The 17,664-nt window shown below is 41.8% G+C and overlaps 1 long non-coding RNA gene across 2 annotated transcripts; it reads right to left on the bottom strand.

Annotated features, from left to right (window-relative positions):
• Positions 1 to 421: 421 nt before the first annotated feature.
• On the bottom strand, positions 422 to 15,503 carry LOC135363593 (uncharacterized). 2 transcript variants are annotated; one of them, XR_010409407.1, is made up of 2 exons: positions 14,877 to 15,503; positions 422 to 1,407 (listed from the first exon to the last, which is right to left on the bottom strand). It is a non-coding gene; the product is annotated as an uncharacterized LOC135363593 (long non-coding RNA). The 2 variants fall into 2 exon arrangements; XR_010409406.1 differs by lacking the exon at positions 14,877 to 15,503 and adding an exon at positions 8,091 to 9,447.
• Between the last annotated feature and the right edge of the window lie 2,161 nt (positions 15,504 to 17,664).

Raw genomic sequence — 17,664 nt, forward strand, 5'->3', positions numbered from 1 at the left:
GGATCGAGCCCTGCATTGGGCTCCCTGCTTGGCCGTGAGTCTGCTTCTCCCTCTGCCCTTCTCTTCCCCCGCTCGTGCGTGCTTGCTCTCTCTCTCACTCTCTCTCTCGCAAAAATAAATAAATAAAATATTTTCTAAAAAAAGATGTACATGTACAAGCCTACAAAGTTCCCATAACAAGGATATTCATTACAGTATTAAATTATTTGAAGGCTTAAAAAGTGGAAACAACCTCAATATCTATCGATAGGGAGGAGTTAAATATATTGCTGATGGAAAAAGCAAACTGCCAAGCAGGTGTGTTCTCATGTGATCCCATTTAGTTGAAACAAAAAAAGACATCTGTACCTCATGAATGCACCTCATGTACACACCAAGTCCAGGAGGCAATATAAGAAATTGTTAACAATGTTGATATCTGTGAATTTGAAAGATGACTTCTATTTTTTATTATTGTCTGTGCTGATGGAGATTTTAAAAACTATATTACATTTATACTTTTAAAAAATAGTTATTAATACACATGTATGTATATCTATAATATTTACATTTTTGCTTTTCAGATACTCTGCTTTACTAACAAATGACCTAGAACTGCCCACTTAGAGTGAGGCAGAATAGTAACAAAAGGGCCATAAAAATAAGCCATTATGCATGAGGAATCGTCATTACACACAGATTTTTTAGTTTACAGGTATTGGTCATTGCCCCACAGATTTTCTTCAAGCAACAGATGAATGAATATTTTTTAATTCTTGGTGATAATAAATAATTCAAGACCTCAGAAGCGTGAATATCAAAGCTGAAACACATGGCTCATGGAACTGATCACAAATTGAGAGGCTACTGGCTTAAGAAGCGGGAAACATGTTGATAGGATGCTCCGTTGGCTGACGATATTCTGTGACAGTTGCCAGCCTTGAGCAAGATTGAGGAGTGCTAGATGTCCAAGTGGTTCTTCTTCTCCTTCGTGTGCTGAAGCTCTGAGCAGGGTAGCCGGATGGGCACAAACTCTGTGTTTGGGATCTAAAGGTAAGTGAGAGAGGCTCAGCCCGTTCTGCTGATGCACCAGTTCAGAGAAAGTTAGTTGACACAGCCCTTTGCTTTCCTCTTGGCTTGAATCAAATCAGGAAAAGTGGTTTAAACTCAGTACTTTCTCTGCTCTCCTCGGGGTCCACATGTTTCCTGACCCTTGACATTTTTTTTCTGTCCAAGGGCAGTCACCTGCACATGAGCTTAGCTGACAATGACATCCTGCCCATCGCCATGTCCTGGACCCATCGTTGTACTTCATCAATCTGCCCACATCTTCTGCAGATGATTCGCTGCATGTCCAGCCACTGTGCGACCACACCATTGCCTAACCATGCCACCGAGTTGGTTTTCTTGTTTAATAGCCACAGCAACCTTGGAAATGGAAACGTTGGAGTGAGTCTCTTAAAACTCATGAGCTAATTTACATAGTAAACATAACCTCCAGGAATTATTATAATTAAAAGTATGAATACCTTTTGGCTCCAGAATTCACTCCTTGGAATCTAACTACAGAAATGTGAGCACTAGTATGAAAGGTCATATACACTAGATCAGTGCTCAGTCTGCAATGGGATATGACTCTTTGGGGATCTGGTTAAAACACAGATGCAGGGGCGCCTGGGTGGCTCAGTCTGTTAAGCGGCTGCCTTCGGCTCAGGTCATGATCCCGGGTCCCTGGGATCAAGCCCTGCATCGGGCTCCTTGCTCAGCAGAGAGCCTGCTTCTCCCTCTCCCTCTGCCTGCCGCTCCCCCTGCTTGTGCTCTCTCTCTCTCACTATCTCTCTCTCTGTGTCAAATAAATAAAAATAAATAAATTCTTTAAATAGAAAAAAACGCAGATGCAAATTCAGTAGGTTGGGGCTGGAACCTGAGATTCTGAGGATCTATAAAACTCCCAGGTGATGTCAATGCTGCTAATCCATGGACCACACCTGAGTAGCAAGGAGGCTACTATAGGCTCAATACATTATAAAATACCCACATTATTGAGTATTATGCAGGCATTTAAAATATTGAAATAAATATTGATTTGGAGGGAATTCCATAGGGAAGAAAAATAGTATAGTATGAAAAATAGTATAATATGATCTTATTCTTGTAAAACAGTGACAAAAATTCCATTTGTGTATGTGCGTATGTGTAGGATTTTATTATCATAGATAAAATACAACAGAATATTTTTTAGGGTTTTTTTTTAAGATTTTATTAATTTATTTGAGAGAGAGAGAATGCACCAGTGGGTGGAAGGTGGGGGTGCGGGCAGAGGGAGCAGACTCCCCGCTAAGCAGGGAGCCCAAAGTGGGGCTTGATCCCAGGACCCTGAGATCATGGCCTGAGCTGAAGGCAGATGCTTAACCAACTGAGTCATCCAGGTGCCCCTTTTTAGGGTTTTAGTATTAATTACCTTGTAGAGGGGACAAAGGTAATGTGGGAGGGGGTAAGACGATAAGCATTAAAAAAGGGGAGAATCCAAAATATTATACCAAAAATAGCATGTTTGTAATCATATTAATGGAAATTAATGTATATATGTGAATACATGCATAAATATTTTTCTATTCTGAATGTTTCAGATTAAAAAAAAAGTTAAAAGAATAAAACATAAGCACGATAAAAGTAAACCAAAAAATCGAAATCTACATTCTTATCTCCCAAAATTAGTTTTTTAACTTTGGTTAGGTCACTTCCCTGGAACACTTAGAGATACTTTAAATATCTCTAATAATTTCTGTGGTCCCATCTAAGTCCTAAAACTCTATGACCACAGTCGCTTTGGCAAACAGCCTGGTAGCTCCTCAAAAGGCCAAGCACATGGCCCAGCAGTTTCACTCCCAGGTATATACCCAAGAAAAATGAAAATATGTCCCCACAGAAACTTGTACAAGAATGTCAATAGCAGCATTAGTCATAATAGCCAAAAAGTTGAAACATTCCAAATGTCCATCGACTGATGAATACATAAATAAAAAGTGCTATATCCATACAATGGAATATCATCAGACAATAAGAAAGAATGAAGAACTGATATGTGCTACTGTAAACCTTTAATACAGTATGCTAAGTAAACAAAGCCAGTCACAACAGACCACATATTGTATGAGTCCATTTAAATGAAATATTCAGAATAGCCAAAATCTATAGAGACAGAAAGTAGATTAATGGTTAATGTCTTTTTTAGTAGTTGCATGATATTCTATTATATGAATGTGTTATAATTTATTCAATTATTCCTTGATAGGTATTTGGGTTGTCTACAGCCCTCTGGTAAATAATTCTACAATAAATCTTATAAGAGAGCCCATGTATCTGGTGCTTTTGTTTCTTCAAGCTAAATCCTTAGGTGTGTACTTCTAGGTCAAAAATCTATGTCAATTTAAATTTTAATGGGTATAGACATGTTTTAGCAATTCCTAAAAAGTTTTAGCACTTCATCTCCCAGCAATATAGAAAGAGCGTCTTTCCCCCCAGCTCTGGCCTATATTATATATGTTATCAATATTTTAAACTTTGAACAATTTAAGGTGGGGGGAAAAAGTCATTTCATTGTTATTTGCATTTTCTGAGTACTGGAGAAAAAAACATAGATCTGCAGCCAGATAATATCTCAGCGTTAAGTTAATGTACGTGTTTTCTGTGTTCTCTTACTGGTACCTTTGGACTCTGATGGCTATTTTTCTATCACCCACTCCCACCCCCACTCTAAGCTGAAACAAAGACTCAAAGAAACCTCAGGCCTAGAGGCAGAGTAGGGAGGCTTTAATGCCTGCTTTTCCTTTCCCCAAGATTAGATAGTACTGTGGCTAGAACAAAGAAGAAGCGGAAATGTGGAACAGAGAGTCCATCCTAAGTAGAAGCAGAGAAAGGGATGGAAAGACTGGGATTCCAGATCACAGAGTGGAAAGGAGAAATATCTTCCACCAAGAGAACCAGGAAACAGAGCAGCAGGAAATCACTTCCAGGTAGTTCTCAAGAGTGTACTTTCAACAGCTCACTCCCCAACCACTAACCACCAACCACCCTAACGTCCTGGACTCTCCAAACAGAGGAAAAGGAATTTACACATCTTGAAAGATAATAAGGATGGAAAGTGGGGTGTTGTCAGAAAGCAGGAGGGAGAAGAACTTAAAGAAAAACCTAATTACTGACCAAAGTGAGACCAAACAGAAAAGCTGGGAGGTTCCCTAAAAGCCTATTAGCACCCCACACATTGCCACTGTTAACGATTTATCGACCATTTGCCCTTTTATCTCCTGTGAGTTGCCAGTTCATATCTATTGCCCATTTTTTAATTGGACTTTTTTTTTTAATTTCAGTTTTATAAAAGTTCTTTGTAGATTACAGACACAAACTCTTCTTCTGTCAAATGGGTTGCAAATATATTTCCTCTTGCTTGATCACTGGACTTTTGATTTTGCTTATGGGTATCTTATCAACAAGTTTTTGTTTAATGTCAGACCAATGTTTTTTCTTTATTTCTGCTGGAATTTGTCTTGCTGAAGAAAGTTTCTTTAATTGCAAGATTATGTAACTGTTCCTTTGGATTATCATTTTACAGTGTATTAGTGTTATAAAGGTGTTATTTTATACATTTAGATTTTTAATACATCTGAAATTGAGTTGTTTTTGGTTTTGAGGTTTTTTTTAAGTTGGCTCCACGCCCTGCACGGAACCCAACTCGGGGCTTGAACTCACAACCCTGAGATCAAGACCTGAGCTGAGATCAAGTCAGACACTTAACTGACTAAGCCACCCAGGAACCCCTGAAATTGAGTCTTTATATGGAATAAACCAAGTACTGATCTAATTTTACTGCCCGGGTTCAAATCCTGACTCCTCAACTTATTAGCTGTGTGACTTTGAATCAGTTACTAAACCTCCCCGTGTTTCCATTTTTTCTCCTTCAGTTGGGGATAATAAGAGTTTCTATCTTGGGGCTCCTGGGTGGCTCAGTTGGTTAAGCATCTGTCTTCAGCTCAGGTCATGATCCCCGAGTCCTGGGATTGAGCCCCACATTGGGCTCCCCGCTCAGCAGAGAGCCTGATTCTCCCTCTCCCTTTGCCCCTCCCCACCTCCCCAATCATACTCTCTCCCTCTCTCTCTCCCACTCTCTAAAATAAATAAATAAAATATTTTTAAAAAGAGTTTCTATCTCAAAAGGTTGTTATGAGGATTGAGCTAATACATGAAAAGCTCTTAGAATAATATCTGGCACATAGTAAATGCTCACTAAATGCTAGCTGTTAACTGACCCAGCTGAAAAGTCCTGCCACCATTTATTAAACACATTTTCAATTTAAAAAATGCCCCTTTTAGCAATATAAAGATAGCATATGTATATTTGAATCTGTTTCAGACACTCTTATGTTCCATTGATCTATATATGAATAATATATTGTTTTATTATTAGCTTTAGAGCAAATTTTAAGATCTGATGAAGAAAGTTCCTCTCCCTAATCTTTTTCATACTTTCTTGGTGATTTCCCGTAGTATTTATCTGGGGGAATATTTATCCCATATTTATTCTCTCCCATTCATTCACTCACTCCTTCATTCATTTGTTTAAACAAATTCCAGAATGGAAATCTAAAAGCTAAAAGCCTACACCTGCAAGACAAGAGGACACACAGGCATTACAAGTCACTTAGAGGCAACTATTTCACCAAATTGTCCTTAATTTGGAGAAGTGTTAGCTTCTCCCAACACTCTGCCCATGGAGCACAACATAAAGATTCTTGTGTATTTACTTTAAACTGTGTTTGCATGTATGCTTTCTAGGATAAAATGGTTTATCAGGATTTGCAAAATCATTTCCTGTCGTTCTAAGATCAAGCACCGTCCTGACTGTAAACATGTACTCTTCTGTCTGCCCACGCCACTTAGAGGGCACCAATTCAGGTTTCCCTTCTGATCATGACCAGGAAGAGGCCCAATAAATATTTCAAACATAAAAGGATTGTTATAACAAAAGGGTCTTAAAATTCTCCTGGGTTATCTGAACAGCTTTCCGTTTTATTTTGTTTTCACCTCTCTACCCTTGAAACTGGAAGAGTATTGGGGGGGTGGGGAGAGATGAAACAAAAGTTTATGCACACATAGGTTGAGATTAGAAAAGAAAATGAACAACAGTAACAAACAAAGCGAGAATCTCCCAAGTGAAGATACAGATATTAAGGGGGAGAGAAAGCTATGTCAAGAAGACATTCTGACCACAGGCCAGGCTCGGTAATCCCCATTCAGGATGTGCCTCTAGACAGCAAGCAGTTGCTGCCTCAGTGACCACACCATGTATTTGTGTTACAAACACGAACCTACCGGAGCGCGCCTTACACACACCTTACTGTCACCTGGCAAATGGTGCCTGGCTTCCAAGATAAGCTTTATGGAGAGTGAAGAGGAAGGGACATAGGTGAGAGGCCCCCCCCGGGGGGGGGGGGGGGACAAAAAAAAAAAAAAACGCAAAACACTTCCCTTAATCCTTTGATGTCACCAAAGTGATCAGTGATGAAAGAAGCATAATTCTTCCTCCCCCCTCCCCTTCCATAGATTGAAATTAGAGGCGAAATATCATCCAAGATGGCCCTGTTTAAGGAGATGGCTTTCCACGGGCCTCAAACCAAAACCCACAGCACATCATAGTGGATGTGTTGGCTGGACTAGCTGCAAGGCGTTTCTCCAGCTTTCTTTCTTCAAAGTCACTCATGCTGAGTGTCATTCTGCACTATCTCCTAAAGACTTTATTCTTTTAATCTTATATAGATTAAAGAAGGGAAGTGACAACCCCCTGGAAACTGTTACAGAAGCCTGACAGCCCAAGGTAATTTATAAGAGGCTTAAATTTGCAGAAAGTTAAAGTTGACAATGAGATATTTATTAAATTAGGGATAACAGTATCTGGCTCAGTAGAAACAAACTACAGTACAGCAAAAGCATCTGGACAATTAATCAAGTCAATAATATATATTATGCAATGACTGTGAGCCAGTTCTGTGAAAGAGGCTGGCTGGAGAGGCATAAGAATGAGCCACACAACCTCACCCCTCCAACGACCCTCTTTCTTATGAGAATAATACCTAGGCAATGAATTTCAGTAATGTGGGGCAGTATATGATTACACTTTTTAAACTGTGCAGAGACCATACATGCATTTAAACTTCTAATAAGGGAGAAAATAGTCCTTTTGACTTAATTATAATGAGATGATAATGTAGGACTCAAGCTACAGGCTCAGTTCTTTAAATACACAATTTTTTTCTAGTTAAAGTATACTTCTTTTTCTTGAAAGACAACTTCGGGCTTTTTCCTCCTCTAAATTCTAGTATGTAGTTGTGTAGAGAGGATTTTTCTCTCATTAGAGTTCTCAAGTTTATATACGTATTTAATATATTTGACCTGAAATAAAGTAAATAATAACCTTGTATTTTCCTCCCTGAATAAATCTAGTCTTAGCTTCAACTATGAAATCTCACATTAAACCACTTAAGAGTATTTAATTACAATTCTAAATAAGAATGAATGAAATTCTTAAAAAAGAATGAAGTAGGTATAGGAAATAACATGGAAACAAAGCCAATTATTACTCATAACATAGACATTTTCCATAATAAAAAATGGAAGTTCAACAAGCAATCACAGAGAAAATGAACGGTTGCAGACGATGGTGCAAATAACTCAGCCCAAAAACTCCGCAAAACCACTGACAACATGACGTAGGAGGCTCATGTGCCTCAGACCCCCTGTCCACACTGATCAGATCATATAGACAGCTACTTACAACAGGAGTCCCTCAAAAAATGCTTATCATATTGAGCTAAATATCCCCACTTGGAGCAGTTGTACCCTAAATGATTAGATGAATCAGGCAGCAGATGGAGCAATGAATTTGAAACTCATGTAATAATAGCCAATGTTTATACACTACTTGCTCGTTCATAAAGAACTTCCAACTCACAGAAACTGCCTCGTTTGCCCCTAACCAGGATCCTGGGAGGTAGCTAAGGGGTCACTGTCATCCTCACGTTAAAGAACGGAGTCTCAGGTTAAATGACCATACTCACCAGAGGTCACCTCTACAAGTGAACCCCGCTCTCTGACGCTACCACTCACTCTGGCCGAGTTGCGAAAACAGCCCCCAGTTTCACAACTTGTACATGTGCGAAATTGTTGAGGGAAGCCTCTCAAGTCATCAGAGGCGCATATACATAAAATGTTTTTACTCTTTCAAATAAATGCTACTAACGGAGGACAACCTTCCTCCCCCTTTTCCAGCTGGAAAGCACCTCCCTGAATGACCTCTCAGCCTGATTTCATAACTTCCCATCACTTCTTGGTTAAGGAAGCAGACTCATTTCAGGCAGCGCCCTTCCCGGAGCGCGCAGTCGAGGGCGGCCCTGGGCTTAGAGTTGGGGCGCAGAGTGGGGGCGAGGTGGGCATGTCTGCCCCGCAAGGTGAGGAGGCGGTCCCCTCTCCGGGACCACCGGGGCTGCGGGGTGCTGGGACTGTGGAGGCCGCCACACGCCGCGCCCGAGCGTCCGTGGACGGGTGTCCCCGGGGCCTCGTCTGGCCTCGGCGGAGAGTGCCACTGCGGGCCGGGAGGCGCGCCTCTCCGCCGGGCTCCTGCAATGCCCAGCAAGCCGCAGCCCCGGCTCCTCCGCGTCCCAGCGCCCGGCTCTGCGGCCCCGGGCCGGGGACGGGCGCTTCTGCCCAGCCTCTCCCCCGGCCGCCCCTTCACGCCGCTTCTCCCTGGGCTCTTGCCGGCGCTCGCGGAGCTGCGCGTCTACGCGGGCTATCAGCCGGGGCAGAAGATGTCAGTCTTGCCTCCTTTCGGACACCCACGAAGTTCAGATCGAAATCTTTTGGAGACTCGCTCTCACTCCCTAAGCTTTGGGAAGAGGAAGTAGCGAACGCGCCGCTCCCTAGCCGAGGCCCCCGGGCCACCGCGCGCCGGACCCGGGACGCGTCCTGGCTGCTCTCCCCGCACCGGCCCTGGTCCCTGTGCCGCCAGCCCGCCCTGGAGGCAATTCACTTCTGCATTACTTCCGAGTTCAGTGCCGATCTTTACCCCTGTACGCCAGCACCACCAGGTAACCTCTGAGAAAAGCAAAAGATCTCAGGAAACGCCCCCACGCCAACCACAAGCTGGCGTCTGTGCGCGTGAACGTCGCCTTGGTGGAGCGGTGCTTCCCTTCCCGATTTATTTTAGCTTTGTTTCTAGGTGCAGCAATGTGCATTGCACAAAACAGGCTCTCGGCAAAATTCTTGTTTCCTAATCTACCTGACCCTCTTCTGGGGCAGTTTTGTAAAAGCCACTTTTAAAGAACTTGATGTAATTGCATTCATTTTTATACTCCTCACTGTGGATTTGAAGTGGCTCTTATAATAGTAAGTAAACCTTTCCAACTTTTTAAGGGAAAAAATAATTGCAGCAGGTGTTATTAAAGTTAGTATAATGTAAACCACAAGTTCCAGGGTGTGTATACAGCCTTACTCAAGTGACAAAGTTATGAGACCTATTAAAACTTTATTTCAATAATAGAATTATAACCTTTCACTCCCATAGTTCTTAATGTGTCAGGCTCTGTTCTAAAAGTTTTAGAAATGTTATATGTGTTAACTCATTTCATCCTCCTCAGAATCTTTTGGAATAGGCAACCTGAAATTCCCATTTCACAGAAGAGAAAACTGAGGCCAAAAGGAGCAGAATTTGACTCCAGGGTTTGTAATACTTTTAACCACCTCACAATATTTCCTCTCGGACTTTATGTTTCTGGAGACTACAAAAACAATACCTTACATGGATTTCTGTCAGCTCTAGAATTGCCTGGAATTAATTAAAGCTTTACACTTTAACATGACCACTCTGTGAGAACTTTAAGAGCATCGTGCCTTTTAACCTCAACTTCTGCCACCCCCCAAAACCCCTCCCACAAAGCAGATGTGAAAGCATCTCCAAGACAAGTTTCTCGGCCAAGGTCATGACATTAGCGAGTGGCAAAGCCAGGCCATAAAACCAGGTCAGCTTGATACCAGAGTCTGTGGTCTAAACCATGCCACTTTGGGTTCTGTTTAAAGTGAACTAAGTTAGGTTTAAACCCAACCCAACATCCAGCCACCTGGCATAATCACTGATGTTATTATCAAGTCAGAGATTACAAACTGATGACGTCTGGGTTTCCAGCCCCTCTGTGAAGCACTGAAGATCTGGCAGCTCAGGGCTCACGCTGCACGTGCACATGCCCCTTGGATAGGATTGAACTGTGACAGCTTCCCTTAATCATGCAGGTGCTCAACACCTCCCCCCAGTCCACATCACCTAACTCTGCTAGCTGCCTGGCCTGCCTCGGGCATTTGCATTTTTAATTCCAACCTAGGGATGCTCTGGCCAGTGCTGGGTTTCATCTAACCATTGTAAACTGGTGCAGAATATGAAATAAATTCTTGCCAATTGAGTATGGTTTTCCTACAGTGTAAAGCTAGACATTTAGAGTTGGAAAGTTCCAGTCTCAATGCCCTCTTGGTATTAAGCCAACTCAATTTTACAATCCCACATCAAGGGTCTAAGATATGGCTGCTGGTGAGGGATGAGTGGTGCTAAGTCTGCTCTCTGGGGAACACAACCCCTCTGGCATCGGGCTAACGTCAACCTCCGTTTGCCATTTGTGGTCTCAGCAGTCTCATTTCTCTCTCTGTAGATTGCCACCACACGTCTGCTTTAGCCTTCTGAGCCTCCTCTTTTCCTCGGGACCTGGAGGGTAATGACAATCTGTAATATCAGTGTGATTCATGCGTTAATGTGGCGAGATGCTCCTCTGAAGAGAGAAACTTGGCTTCCACAGAGCTCCAGATAAGAATCTGGATGTGAAGAGCAAAGACAAAAGAGGGAGAAGGGACCCCTAGTCTTTACAAAACAGATACAAATGAACACAATAAGGTTGGACGGACAGGGAGGGCATTTGTACAGAACGATGGCTATCTGAATACCATGTGGTTGTCAGAAACACATCTGGGGCAAGAAAAAGAATAATATGGCTGTTCATCCTAACATATTTTGGAAGGCAGCCAACAGGAATACAGTCTCATCATTGAGATATTTTTCTTTTTTTTAACACCATGAAAATTAACAATATTCTGACAGTTAATTTCTTGAGGCTGTAAATTTGTATGTTGATAGATTCTTCCTTACTGAGTATAGAATATTTAGATTACTAAGTATTGGAGATTTTTTTTAAAAGTCTCAAATCAACTTGAACAAAAAAAATTCCTTTTATTTATTTATATAACAAGTATCCAAGCGGTTCTGGCTTCAAGTATGTCTGGATCCAGATACTCATATGGTGTTATCAGGAATTGGTATCCATCCCTGGCTCTGCTTTCCTCTATGTTGGCTTCCTTCTCTGGAAGACTCCCCTTCTGTGGTGGCAAGATGGCCTCCAGCAGATCTAGGTGCTCATTCTGCCAGCGTGGCAATCCCAGCAGAAAGAAATTCTCTCTCTCCCAAAAATTTGAGCAAGAGGATCAGGATTGCCTCTGTTTGACCTGGCGTTGGTCAAAGGCCCACCCCAGAGTTAGTTACTGTAGCCAGAGGGATGTGGTATTTTCATGGGTTGGAGCTGAGTCCCCACTAGAGTTAGGGGGTAGTGCCATCCCTATCCAAAGCATAAGATCAGTATCAGGGAGGTGTGAATTTCCAAAAGAAAGAGAGGGATTCTGTGTGCGGAAGAAGGGCACTGCACTGGCCAACCACAAGATGGTCACTACAGCATTCTTCACTCAGAGTTTGGGAGGCTTCGATTAATTCATTTTTCTCCTGGTCCTTTTTCAGTACTGAGTTCCTTAGCTTCTCGCTCTAACCCACAAATAAACCAGAAAAGTAAAAATTATTATTTTCATTGGATCACTGTATCAAATACAATAAAACAGGAGCCAATACATCAACAAAGGAACTCTTTTCATGAGATTTCCTGGCTAGTCCTACAGACCCAATAGTTACCTCCAGGTAATATTAAGCATCAAAACGTTATTCATCCAAACTCCTACATCTTCTAAGGCTCCCACAATACTGGCATAGAGCCAACTTTTAATTATTGAAGAACGTAGAATATGGACAACCAGGGATAAAACCCAAAGTCTTGTTTTTAGCCAACAGATTCAGCCTCTTTCCCAGATAAACCTTCACCCCAGCTGCAGGGAGGAGCCACACTGACTAATTTGACTTTCACATCTGGTAGAACTGCTCCCACACATACCTAGATAGATCATAACTCCTCAACACACTTCACAGAGCCTGATTAATTCATATCAACTTACCCCAAATGCAAAAGGGGAGCATTTTATCATTTTGGCAATAAGACTCAATTAACCGAGAACTCAAAAAGCCAATGGTGAAAAGCAAGTACAAAACCTGATATTTTAAACTGAATTCCTTCCTGCCCTACCCCCTATCTCCGGCTTAGCCAACACTCCCAACCATCTTTCCTACCATCCCCATCGTATAAAATGACTTCTTTCTCATCTACCCTTAATTATTGCTACCTAAGCATAAACAGATCACCAGGGAGAGACTGTAGATGAGAAACCAAAAAGGTTGAAGTTCTACTAGCTGGCAGTTCTATTTCATGGTAGACGCCCTCACCTCATTTACTCCAACTGCCAAGTAATCTCGTCCTATTCACTAGAAGCCTTCTCCATCCTCTCATTTGGAAATTGTCATATGGACTGCATATTGTACCCAGTCTGATGGCTAACTGTCCAGTCTTTTTTTTTTTTTTTTGAATTAGAGTTGACACACGGTGTTCCATTAGTTTCAGGTGTACAACATGGTGATGCGACAAGTCTGTAAGTTACACCCTGCTCACCACAAATGTAGCTCCCATCTGTCACCACACAGTGCTATTACAATAGCATTGACTGTATTCCTGAGTCCGTGCCTCTTCTTCCCATGACTTATTCACTCCACCACTGGAAGCCTGTACCCCCGCTCCCCTTCACCAATTTGCCCATCCCCCCACCCCTCCCCAACTGTCCATTCTGGAGGGAGGTTTGTGCTGCTGATGTGACAACCTGCGGACATTTCTTCAGGCCTCCTGTGTGTCAGGCACAGTGCCAAACCCTGGGCATGGATTATTGGGCTCTCTCCTCCCAAGAATTCCACAAAATGGAATACTTTTATTATCCCCATTTTCAGATGAGCAAATTAGGTTTAAAAATGATAAAGTAACTTGCCCAAGGTGAACCCATTTGTAAGTAGCGGAACAGTGAAATGACACAAAAATGGAGAGGAGAAAGAAGAAGTGGACAAAATCCACCTGGGGCCTGATCAGTTGTTCCATGACCAGACTCTGTTTATATTTTTTAAGTAAAGCTACAATTCTTCTTTTGAATTTCCGGTAAACAAACACTTGATAAATGCAGAGACTCTCCTTTCATATAAATCATGTTAAGACATTAGGAAGAATTAAAAAATAATAATCATTTTTCAGGATCAACATATTCTAGTAACAATGAGCTCCAAAGAAATATTCGAGGTTTTTTTCTAGGAGCTTAAGTCCCTCCCTTAACTGGGAAAGAACTGAGATCCTATGGCATTGACAGGCTTGGTGGTTTGGGCTTAAATTCTGGCTCCCAAGAATAAATCCTAAAAACCCCCCATTGCAATTACAGCATTAAATGCCAGCATACGGTGGAATTCACACTAAAATGTAGAGCCAGGAGTCTGGGGTTGGAATTTCAGGTACTGATTAGCTATGGGATAAAGGACAAATCTCTTAACTTCTACAGGTTATGAGAACGATCATAATACATATGCACAAGATTGCCATGATAGTGAACGGCAAAATATGTTTGGTACCTAGCACGTGCTTAAAAAGGAAATTTAAATCACCCATTGAAATTGAAATTTTAAGTAACACTTCTTTGAATCAGTGGCCCCCACTGGGATGTTAACACCTCTAGGACATAACTATACGTCAGAAAGAAAAACAAAAGGACACGAAGATGTATGTACAGAGATGTTCATTAAGCATGGAAATAGCAAAGAAGAAAGAAATTAGGATGGCAACGAAACTGGCCCATCCATGGCCCAGCGGCTTTGAATGCAGGTGACAGAGCAGAGGTATGTGGGTCTAGAGCCAAGCTGCCTGAGCTGGGACCTTGGGTGCGTTAATGTTGTATGATCCTGGGCAAATGACTTAGCCTCGCGAGGTATCCCTCTCTTTCCTCTGTAAAATGGGCATGACAAGAGTGGTTGCCTCATAGGTCGTTGTGAGACTAAAGTGAGTTAATACTTGTAAAGTGCTCAGAAGAATATGGAGCACATCATAAACTTTGCTAAATGTCAACTATTTTGTAACCATTTTTAAAAAGGAAAAATCTTAGGTGTTCATGTGGAAAATCTGAGTAAAAAGTAGCAAATTGCATCCCGCTTTAAGAAAGTAGGTATATATATGTAATTATTATATAATTTTGTTATATTTATATAAATACATGTATTTCTAAATGAATAAGTATTTTACTTATATAAATAATATATTTATAAATGTATGTATAATATATTTACATCATAATATATTATATTGTATACTTACATGTATAATATTTTATATTTATATTACAAATGTATGTATTTGTGTATGTATTAAAATTGCCTATTTTATATATATATCATTGCACAGTTCAGAAAAGAAATGGGAGGAAGCTTTTTTTTTTTACAGTGTTACCTCTGAGGCATGGAATGAGAGGACTAACGACCCTCTACTTATATAATTAGTCCAAGTGATGGGATTATTTACAATTTTTTCCTTCTCAACTTCAAACTTTTTTCAAAGAAATCAAAACATTAATGTTACCTTTATCCGATGCTCCACTGGAAAGGGACCTCCTCCTTTCCTAGGAATCCCTGCAACACAGACACTGAGGCTCCTGGTCCTTTAAAGGATCTGAGGAGAAACAAAGGGGGACTCCAGAGGGGCTTTGGAACATCTCTCGAAGCCTAGGAGAAATGGTGCATTCGCTGGTAATACGGCTGCTTAGCATAGCTGAAGAACCCATGTCCGGACCAGCGCTAGAGTTACATTAATTCAGTATAACGCTGATTACCTCAGGCCGGGGAGACATTCCGAGGGGTAGTTTTATTTTTTACAAATTATGATTGATTGTTTTCACACAGAGAAAACAACACTGGGCTTCATAAGTGAAAGCAGTCTCTCTTGGCTGTTCCTGCCTGATACGAAGAACTTTTTAAAGGCCTCAAGTCAGGTGGCAGTTTTTGCCAATTAACAACTTGATGGTCTCCAGGTCCGACCTGACCTTGCCACAGTCTCTCACTTCTTTTCACGAGATAGGGAGTCGTAAATAATATACCAGCTACATGGGTGGCTCTGCCCACCGCTGTAGGTCACCTCTGGCCCCTCTCTCTGCGCGGACCCCTGGCCTCATCCTCCCCAGCGGAGCCCGGCGGCGTGGCTGACCGTTTAGTCATCCTTCGGAGCCACTCTTCCAGGAAAAGGCCATTGTTCCTGCATTTCCTGATCACTTACTTCCTGTCATTTTTTTTCAAAAGGGAAAGAATAAAGACCGTTTGAAAATCACAAAGGGTTCTGCTCAATGTCACAACTGTAGTTTATTGTATTATAATTATTTGCTTGATTTGGGGGCCATCTAAAGACACCACCACTTGCCTAACCTAGTCACCAGTGTCCCAAAGCTGTGGGCAGATTCCACATCCACCCCCAGTATGAGGGTCCCCTCGTTTTCATTCACAAGTTCCCGTGGCTTGCAACTTATTTTGCTCCAAGACATCAAAGAAAGCCCATCCATACTACCCATGACACATTTGATGAAGAAGATGCTCAGATACAGTGAGGGTCAACATCTTCCTTAACTGGAGAGGAGGTGGCAGGCACGGGACGACCTGGAAATGGCTCCTCTCTGTTCCTGCCTTTCCCCCCAGTTTACAGCTGACTAAGGGGAATGATCATAACTGGGCCAGACAAACTAAGTCTTGCTGTCCAGAAGGGACTGAGTCAGCAGGAGGGGGAAAATGAAGAGGTTGGAGCTCAGGAAACAAGGAATCTGGGTTTGACTCTTGGCACACACATGCACGCAAGCACCACCTCCCCCCCCACCACACACACACACGAGCGAGTGTTTTAAGGGCTTGCTTTGTGCTCAGCACTGGGCTAAGCATTTATATATGCTATCTCCATTAATTTTGACAACCCCATGACACAGTTTCTTTTATTCTCGCCATTTTTCATATTAAATTAACCTGTCCAAGTTCACACAGCTAGTAAAGTGGCTGAGCCACAGCTCACTGACGCTTAACCCTCCATTGACTATGGGATTCCTGTGAGTCACTTAATCATGCTGAACCTCATTGTCCTCATTTGTAAAATGGGAATAGTAAAACCTAGAAGGGGCGCCTGGGTGGCTTAATCAGCTAAGCATATGACTCTTGATTTTGGCTCAGGTCATGATCTCAGGGTCGTGAGATCGAGCCCCAAGTTGGGCTCCATGCTGAGCATGGAGACTGCTTAAGATTCTCTCTCTGCCTCTCCCTCACACTCTGCCCTTCCCCCTCCCCAACACTCTTGTGCATGTACACTCTCTCTCTTAAAAAAATTAAAAAATAAAAATAAAAAAACCTATAAAACCTGTCTCCATATTGTGTTGAGAATTAAATGAATTTATGCATATAAAGTACCCCACACAAAGGTTCATTTTCTCCTCCTTTCCTCAGCTTTGGTTTGCTTCTAGGTAAAATGCTTATGTCACTGGGTTATTGTAAGAATCGAATGAGAAAACAATGAACGAGCTTTGGAAACCATAGTTTGTGACATAAAATTTATTATTATTATTCTCAGATACATTTTAAATAAGCCTATATGACCATGACATACAAATATGTATATATGCATACTCAGTTCTATATAGACCGGCACCATCCCGTAGAAATACAATGCAAGCCGCAGACATGAGCCACATAGGTAACTTTAAATTTTCTAGTAGCTACAAAGAAAGTAGAAAGAAATAGGTAGGAGCACCTGGATGGCGCAGTCGGTTCAGCGTCTGCCTTCGGCTCAGGTCATGGTCTCAGGCTCCTGGGATCAAGCCCCGCATCGGGCTCCCTGCTCTGTGGGAAGCCTGCTTCTCTCTCTCCCACTCCCCCTGCTTGTGCTCTCTCTCTCTCTCTGACAATTAATAAATATTATCTTTTAAAAAAGAAATAGATAAAATTCATTTACGACTATCCAAAATATGATCAATATACAATCAATACAAAAATTATTTATGAGATATTTACGTGCTTTCTTTCATAAGTCTTTGAAATATGGTGTGTATTTTACACTTACAGCACACCTCAGTCTGGACTGGCCACTCTTTGAGTGCTCGGTGCAACTGGACACACACCGGCACATGTGGGAGGCAGTCACCTTACTGGACATGTGGTGGGTATAGTTAGCTCCACAAGAAACTGTTCATAACGGTTGCCTAGTGAAGAACCTCTCTGGGGATGGAGGTAGAAGGGAGAATTACTTTTGACTCTCTACCTTTTTGTGCTCTCTTAATTTTATGCCTGTGCATGTCTTGCCTTTTCAGAATAAAATGAGTAATTTTTACAGCACTTCTTTATGG

The sequence above is a fragment of the Mirounga angustirostris genome, unplaced genomic scaffold, assembly GCF_029215605.1.
Source record: "Mirounga angustirostris isolate CCGP_5_RB_7025 unplaced genomic scaffold, mMirAng1.0.hap1 SCAF_2, whole genome shotgun sequence".
NCBI classification, from domain to species: Eukaryota; Metazoa; Chordata; class Mammalia; order Carnivora; family Phocidae; genus Mirounga; species Mirounga angustirostris.